Here is a 9,101-nt window from a genome sequence, read left to right as displayed (position 1 = left end):
GGCTCAGACAATACACTTGGTCATGCCAGCCACTTGGAACAGTAAAAGGAAAAGCAGCTCACAGCAAATCAGGATTTGCAGCCACTTTTGATGGCGGCGGAAACCCTGGCACTCTGAGTGATCCCTGAGCCAGTGACCCAGCGGGCCTGCAGGCCTAGTTGTTGATTGCCCAGCAGTCAGGGGCAGCAGCTGGAACGACAGCACGTCAGCCAGTCTTTGGTGCAAGTCACCCAGACGGATTCCAGGAATAAAACAGCACCCCAAGGACGTCAACGTGTTCTCCAGACCAGACACCTAGCCGTGAACTGTCTCAAATGTTGCTCAGCCTCGAACATAGGCATGCGCTTTTTTGCCGACAGTGTGAGCGCTCCTCTTTTTTGTCTTCACCCTTCATTGAGCAGTTTCGGTTTCTTCCTTCAGCCCTATAGTACAGTGTGGAAGGCAGATGGACAGTGCTATGGCGCATCACCTCGATGAAACTTTAGGTGCGCTATCACACTGAAGCAGGTCTTCACAGAATATTTGCACTTTGTCATTTTTTACGATAGGGAACACGAGAGCACACGGCCTCTGTTCTGCTGTAGCCGCCTACAGTACCACAAACTGCCAGTAAAAGGAAGCACACCTGCTTTTGTTGATTTTGCTCACTGCGAGACTGAAGTGCGATTGTAATGTAGCAATGCCTGTACAAGAAGCAACACTAATTATTTTGCTTTCTCACTCAAGACACAAAAAGCAGATGTGGTTTGTCCGGCTGTCAGTTGATGGTGCTGTCGGCAGTTGCCGCGAATTCCAGGCCACATGCTCAGTTGTTCCCTTTTATAAACATGCAGAACTTACATCCTGGCAGAGCTTGTTTAAACCAGGGTGGCGAAGATTGATGTGTGGCCCCCATTTTCTCGACGTTCAGTGTATTGTACACAAAGAAGTGTCAACTGTTGAAATGCTATGCAACTTTGAGCAATGTGACTGGCACAACAAAGTACAACATTGTACAGCGTATATTAGTGCTTGACCTCTGTTTCACGTGCCCTTTGCATACTGTTCTTGTAGGAAAGTCATAAAGTAAACCTTGAAAACAGTGAAAAAACATCTCTATCACAGTATATAGGCCAGCTGTCCTCGTGGCCTGTATTCTTAGTCCTAGTTGGTATGTGAGAAGAAAAATTTTTAAAAGCACGCAATTACATTATTATTAATACCACAAAATTTGTGTGAATTAGTCTAACAGTAAGTTAAGTAGAGCACCTTGGTGTCAAGGTAGCAATTGTTAATTACAACATAGGATCCTCCAAAGCAAAGCTTTTTCTTTTACCTTAATTATAGAGCAATTACAGCCAACCCGCATCTTCAGCGATCCTCAGGCAACATGCCACAGAGTATATAAAGCATGCTTTATTATTCTCTTGATCGCTGTATGACACTATATTGTTACAATGGTTTATTACAGTGGGTCATAACAATGTATTTAGCCACTGTATGTAGACAACCAGATCAATTGAACCTCAATGCCATGGAGGAAGAAACAAACACAATTATCACAAAGCCAGGGCAGTTGAAAACTCTGTATAGCAGTGCAGTGTAAACTATAGCAATTCGCTTTCCAAATTTGAGTCTACACAAGTTATGCAGTCTACACAATCTACACAAATTATGCAGAGCACTTAATCTGTTATTGATCAGAATGACTACGTGACTCTGCAAAAAATTATCAATACCATTTCAGGGTTGAAATGAGCTGCATTTGTGGCAATAGCACGTCAGCTAAGAAAGAACACATCTGCATAGGTGAAAAGATGATAATATTAGAACTGATAAGTTATTGTGATTACTTCCCCTTCGTCATCTGAGGTTGTTCAGACTGCCCAGTCCTTGGAATATGAATTCTCAGTCAAAATGTGAATCCAGCTTCTGCCACCATCCTTCGTTTGAGCAGTGTCTTTGATGACTATGTGCCATTGGCACAAAAAAAAAAACTCATTTATTTATCTGTCAATGCAAAGCATAAAATCTTTGAAGGTCATTCAAAAAGTAAAGGCGATTTGGTTCCATACAAGGAAATATTCATTAGCGAACGTTTTTATTGGTGGGCTTAGTTTAGCGAAAACCTACTTCACTTTTCAACGGAATCACTGCTAACTTTTTAACACTTTTTATATTGTCGCAGTAGTTTTTTTAGACAATCTGCATAAGAAATCGCAACCTGGTAATTGAACCTGTTCCGAACGGTGATCTTGAATTTCTCACTCTTTTCAAGTTGTACCCCGAGTAGAGCTGCCACCTTTCCCGAAAAAAAAAAAAAAAAAACGGCCCGTCAGCGGGGCGTCACGAAGTTGAGGTTGTGTGGAAAATAAACAAAGTTTACGTTAAATCTTGGAGATGCGATCACATTTATTGTACCCGCCTTCAACATCAACATAATATGTCCATGTACATACGAACACAGCACTGAGCGAATCAATTAGTTTCTGTTGGCAAGCGCACAAATCTCATGAGTCTTACAATGTTTGCACTCAAAACAAGCATTAATTTATTACGTATGCTAAACAAAATATTTGCCTTCAAAGTTTTCAGCAAACTAAAAAATTGGGTGCTTAAATTCGTAGACACAACCTTCGTTTCCGACAGAAACTTGCAGAAAATGGTGAATTTAATGCGTTTTTCACAAAGCGCCACGCCTCGAACTAGCGTGCCTTCAACTTACTCGAACGGCCGTGCCTGGAACAGGCGTGCCAACAATGCCATTCCGTCGCCCGTACCCCCTTGCACAGTACTTGTTACTGTGCTGCCCATTGTCTTTCTAACCACACATACTCTCAAAAAGTGCAGTGTCAGTACGATTAGCCTCAGCCACATTATGATATTTGACAACAAATTGGTGAGAAGCACATCCTGCTGTGCTCTGTATCCCTGCATATAACATTGTTCTCGATGTTGCGTTTAGCATCCATGTTCTTACCTGTGCGTCCTATCTTTTTGCGACTAACTAGATCAACTTCCAGTTGTGGTAAGCAAGTGCATCTTGGGAAAACACCATTTACAGGATCATGTTGAAAAGGAAACTTTGTTTACGTTCCAAAAGAGATAAATGGGTTTCAGTGACAGGCACTTTAATTGAGTAACAGTTGGCGAATAGTGAAAGCCCGAGTAAACATTTCAGCAAGTTAACATTCTTGTGAAAGTTGTCACGGATTACAAGTTAAGGGAATTAGCTACCCTTCCCCTTGCTCGCCTACTGTAGATCAGCTGACACACGAGATAGAGGATGCCTGTTGGTGCTCCCAAAAGCACTCATTCGTAAAAAAGAAATTATGCACCAGTGAATAGCACTTGCAATACACTGCACATGACATATACACATACAATGGGAACATATGGAACACCAATAACACTATAGACAGCTGAGAAGTGCTGGAAGTCATGGTAGCAATGTTAAAAAAATAGGCAGTGAGTAATCATTGCAGTCAAATCTGCATAATGAAACGTTCTATGATGTTTCTTCACAAAGTAAGGGCCATTTCCTAGTCTTTAAATATTTGCATGTCAGACTGAAGAGTTATGTGCACAGCACAATCTGCTACTTCTTAGCGAAAGTACTGAAGTGATTGTTCTGGTTCAGTAGTCATCTGCTTGACGGGGAACGCAGACAACAATGTTGGCGAATATTGTTTTTCCCACCTGTTGTGGGTTGCACACTGCATTTACAATTTTTCATGAAAAGGAATCACTAGCTTTTCCAATTTACGAGGAGTTGTGCACAGTTCATGGATCAACTGTGAGGAGTGAAACAAGTGTCGAAACACGGCGTTGAGACTTCTGAAATGGCTGCACGAATGCATACAAATAAGAGTGAAGCACCACGCCAAGCATCCAGACCAACCAAACTGTTCAAGTGGTCAGGATATTGCAATATATTGAGGACTAACAGTTACTGGTCTGTAAAACAAAGTTCTCGTTGTTGGCCTCGCTACAATTTGTACACTTGCAGCCCATATGACCAGATATCACAAAGCTAGGTTCCAAAAATGCTTACCAACCAAGTCAAACACTAAAGGACATTGAGTGGATGAGCGTTTCTGGACTGCTACCGAGAAAACAGGGATGATTTGTTTTTGCACACTGTTTGCACACGTGACGACGCTTCAAAGTGTACGCAATTGCATAAACAACACAGTGGTGCCACCACTCCTTTTCACAAAATCCGAAAAAAATTCAAGCAATTAGCTTACTCCAGTTAGAAAATGGCTACCATTTTCCAAGTCAAAAAGGGAATTTTCAGTGTTTAATTTGATTAAATGTGGGTCACATTTACAGCTGACATATACTGTGAAACACTCACCACAGTAATAAGTACGATAAACATTGATGACGTCATAAATTCTCATTAGGAATCGGCTTCCTACATGACAACATGCATCCTTGCACCACAATTAGAACCAATGGGAAGATCAAATATTTTGATAGGGAACCCTAATTGCTCGCCCTACTGTTCTGTGCCAGCACCGTGTGATTAATTCTTCTTTCACTCGAAACAGTGGCTCTGGGTACGATTAGAAGACAGTGAGAAATTCACGATCACCGTTCACAACAGGTTCAATTACCAAGCGGCGATTTTTTATTCAGTTTGACTAAAGAAACTACTGCAACGGTACGAGAAGCACTAAGAAGTTAGCAGTGATTCTGTAGAAAAGTGAAGTAGGTTTTTGCTAAACTAAGCCCACCAATAAAAACTTCTGCTAATGAATATTTACTTGCTTGGAACCAAATGGCCCTTATATTTTGAATTATCTTCAAAGGTTTTATGCTTTGCATTGACAGATGAATAAATGAGGTTTTTTTTTACACTGCCCAAACGATGAACAACGGCAGAAGCTGAATTCACATTTTTATTCTTCACTACTTTCTAACTGTCTGCCTCACTCTTAACACGGGTATCATACAAAACTAGTCCTTTTGGCTACATATTTCACTCCAATATCAAGGAAATAGCTGTTAGTAGACTTTCGAATTATCAACATATGCAAACACTGGCCAACTTTGACTATACCTACTGAGTGCACTCAGTCATTGTTCTGTTAAAAATTTACATACTTTTAAAAATCCCTTATTGTGCATCAGGTATTTTACATAGAACAAATATTATTACAGTAAAAGGTCGTTACTTGAACTCGGTTAAGCAAAAGCGCACAGACCTATGTATTTCTATTTGGGGAAATCTCTCGACAATTTGAACACATTGGTATCCACAACAGCTAATTCAAACTGGGAGCCCCTTGTTTTCATTGGTGCTCGCACATGTCTGTCCAGAGTGATCACAAAATTTTGCAAAAACAAACCAAACAAAATTAACTAGAGGAGGAAAACAACTGAACAGCAGCATTTCTCAGCAGATGAGATTTAGGACGCTGAACTGGAGCCCTTGGACAAGCTAGAAATGGTGGTCATGGAGTCACACTAAAATAAATGCAAGCAAATGCAAATTATTGATTACATCCAATTTTGATTGCGTTAACTCTGTCATGCAAACAAACATGTTTCGAAGCACAAATATTGACATACATTTAAACACTAAGGCTCACTGCTTAAGTGCATGTTGGTGCTTGTTTTTGGCGTACCATCAGCCTGATTACACCCACTGCAGGACAAAGGCCTCTCCCATGATCAGTTAATCAACTGAATCCTGATCTTTCTGCTGCCACGTTACACGCACAAACTTTTTAATATCATTGGCCCACCTAACCTTCCGTACTCACGTCATGCATTTTCCTTCTCTGTGAGTTCAATCGTTACCCTTAAGGACCAGCGGTTATTCAGCCTGCGTGCTACGTGCCCAGCCCATGTCCATTTCTTCTTCTTGATTTCAACTACAATATCCTTAACACCGATTTGTTCCCTGATCCACTCTGCTCTCTTCTAGTGTCGTAAGGTTACACGTATTATTTTCTTTTCCATCGCTCGCTGCATCGTCCTCAATTTAAGCTGAACCCTTTTTGCAAGTCTCCAGGTTTCTGCTGCGTAGATAAGTGCGGCAAGACGCAGCTGTTATATACCTTCTTCTTGAGGGTTAGTGACAGATTATCATTCATGATTTGAAAGTGCTTGCCGAATGCGATCCACCCATTCTCATTCTTCCTTATTCTTTTAGGTATTTTACTCTCATGATTCGGCTCTGTGATTGCTACCTCTGCAAAACATGTCTTGCTTAATGAAGGCTTGAGTTCTTGCACGGTTTTTTTTTTTTTTAGAGCTTTGATAGTGTCAGTCCCAACATGCATGCGGTATCAGTAACTGTTTCAACACTACTATAGCTGTACCTACCACTGTCTTGCAACAGTCTTTACATTCACAGCAATCTATACAAAATGTGAAAAAGCAGTGCTTCTAAATATGCACTACTACAAGCCCACTTGTTACCTAGTTATATGTGATACTCTATGCAAATTTGACACATTGAGTGAAGTACAGTATGCGCTGCCCATGACAAGCACTGTTAAAGAGTTTTGAAGCCTACACATTTCTTGTAAACTCAGTAATTCATAAAGAAAGAAACAACAATCTGTGCACCCAACTTTGTACAGAGTGAACATACCGTACGCTTTCACTGCTTTTCAATAAAAGGCTTCCGTTTGTCCAGCTGGCATATTGATGGCGCATGGGGTTGTCACTATGGACACTGTATAGCTTCTTACGACTGGATGTGGGTAGCTTGGAAATCAGTAGTCTCTCTTTAGTCTAGTTTTCTGAGAAGAAAAAAAATGAGCATGTTAAGACAAGTGGTTGAAAAATTATGTTCAATAAATAAGGTGTCTTAGACCATACCTTGCGAGGATTTTGGCTCATGAGCTTGCTTTCAGTGATGACACATTCTCCGCTGACTTGAGGTAGGTTATGAGTGGTGAGGTATCCAAGCGTACACCGATATGAGCAGTGCCTTGGAGGCTGCGGTTGGGTTGTAAGAAAAAAAAAGTTCGGATCACTCTGGTAGAAGCGTGAACGGATTTATGATGCATGACTAAAAAAAATGTATACGGGAACACTGCATATAAGAAAGGTAGTGTGGACATAGCCCTGCTGTTTTTGGGAATTTGTCTTGTGGATGGCATTACGATGAATTCGTTTTAGTGACGTTCTTCAGAGGACAAAGCTAGGTAATTCCCGAACTGGATGGACTATATAGTTCATGCAAATGTAGTATGTTTCACTGCAAAGTTACGAAAAATGTACAAATGCGTATATGTACTGAAGGTTCACTTGGCTCTACTATGTATTGAATTTATGAGCATATATTGCAGCAGACTCATTTTAAGCAGAAACACGTAGAATTTATGCTGTGATCTGTGCTACAAATTTTATCAGTAAAGACATTTTCAGCGAATGTGACAACAATCTCAAACATTCACAAGGTGTGCATCTCATTAGCTGTATAAGTCGAAATAGTTTATGAAATGACAAAAACTGTAGCGCATACAAAAGAAAAGGGCCATGTTCAGATGCAAAGCAGCGCATTTTCCCTCTTCGGCGAACACGCCCACATTGTGCAAGATTACTCCGTCTTCGTAGGCAGTCTTCGCGCGATTTGCCGGCGTTGAATTTTCACGCTGGAGGCTGCGCAGCCGGAGTTCGATGAAGCATAGCAGCTGACATGGTTCACAGCACGGAGGAAGGTGGTTCACAGCTTCTAGACACGTTCGCTTCGTCGTAGCGGCTCCTAAAGTCTGACTCACAAGCTCGCATTGATATATCAAAGCTGAATTGAAACGGAGCTTCGCAATGCTGATCGACAAAAAGTACTGCATCAAACTGCGGAAGATTTGAACAAGAAACGCAATCGATGCCAATAGGCTGCTGCTTTTCGAGTGTCAGGCAAGGAGAACCTCTGGAGTGGTAATCCTTTCCGCCACTATAGTGTACTAGAACTATACCTCCACGAACAAGAGCCAGTGAAGCCGCCGGCAGCCATATTGCTAGAGGAAAAACAAGGTCGAACCACCATAGACCGCAATGGAATATGCGCGTTGCGAGCGTCGGTATGCAGTTCCACGATAAAAAAAAAAAAACGAGATGGAAACCACTTTTAGGTTACACCAACGATTAAATACATCTTCTTGTTTATTAAACAAATTATTTCATGCACCCATTGTCAGCTCCAAGCTTTCAGATCAATCTGTTGTCGAGGGATGCTTCGCATATCGAGCTTGCTGGTGCGCTATTGGGATACAAAAGGGTTGTAGTATATATTGGGGTTTTAAGAAATGTGCTTGCAAATACTCAAAATCAAGGGGAACGTGACATTTGCCTCGCCTCTTTTATATATGTGCTTAGGTGTGTCGGCAGATTACCATATATATATATATATATATATATATATATATATATATATATATATATATATATATATATATATATATTGTAGAGAAGCCGCAGACGATTGGTCTGACCGAACGCTTGAACTGCACCCTCGGCGACATGCTTTCGATGTACGTCGCCACCAGCCACAAGCATTCGGATACTATACTGCCCTTCGTCACCTACTCCTACAACACCGCCCCTCAGAGCACGACTGGTTTTTCACCTTTCTTCATGCTGTACGGAAGGCACCCGTCACACACCATCGACACGATACTCCCGTACACGCCGGATTCATCTGAGTGTGCACCTATTTCCGAGACAGCCAGGCTTGCTGAAGAGTGTCGAGAGCTAGCCACGACATTTACGACGCATGAGCAAGAGCACCAGAAGAGTATTCATGCTGGCTCCGCCACTTCTGAACCCACGTTCCTTCCTGGTTCCCTTGTATGGTTCTCAATCCCGACCTCTGTAGCTGGCCTTTCTTCAACTACTCTTGAAATATGAAGGTCCCTACCGTGTGATCGCGCGCACATCTCCAGTCAACTATCTTGTCGAGCCAATTGAACAATCTTCGGACATGCTTACTATGACCCGCTCGTAGTGACAAGCTGTTAGGTCGCCAGCAGGCTCCCTCTTCGACCCCGGGGTAATTGTAGAGAAGCCGCCGAACACTGAAGTGGGTCAAACTGTTCTCTAGTGGGTCTACCCAAAAAGGACGCCGCTCACGCTGAGAGTCCGTGCTTGGCCGTTAC

The 9,101-nt window shown here is 41.9% G+C and overlaps 1 long non-coding RNA gene across 1 annotated transcript; it reads right to left on the bottom strand.

Moving 5' to 3' along the window:
* Positions 1-6,590: 6,590 nt before the first annotated feature.
* On the bottom strand, positions 6,591-9,101 carry LOC142771707 (uncharacterized). Its single transcript, XR_012886088.1, has 3 exons — positions 8,935-9,101; positions 6,820-6,939; positions 6,591-6,740 (listed from the first exon to the last, which is right to left on the bottom strand). It is a non-coding gene; the product is annotated as an uncharacterized LOC142771707 (long non-coding RNA).

This window comes from Rhipicephalus microplus, chromosome 9, assembly GCF_043290135.1.
Source record: "Rhipicephalus microplus isolate Deutch F79 chromosome 9, USDA_Rmic, whole genome shotgun sequence".
NCBI classification, from domain to species: domain Eukaryota; kingdom Metazoa; phylum Arthropoda; class Arachnida; order Ixodida; family Ixodidae; genus Rhipicephalus; species Rhipicephalus microplus.
Note: the sequence above shows the minus strand (reverse complement) of the source record. Positions and strands in the feature narration are given on the sequence as shown.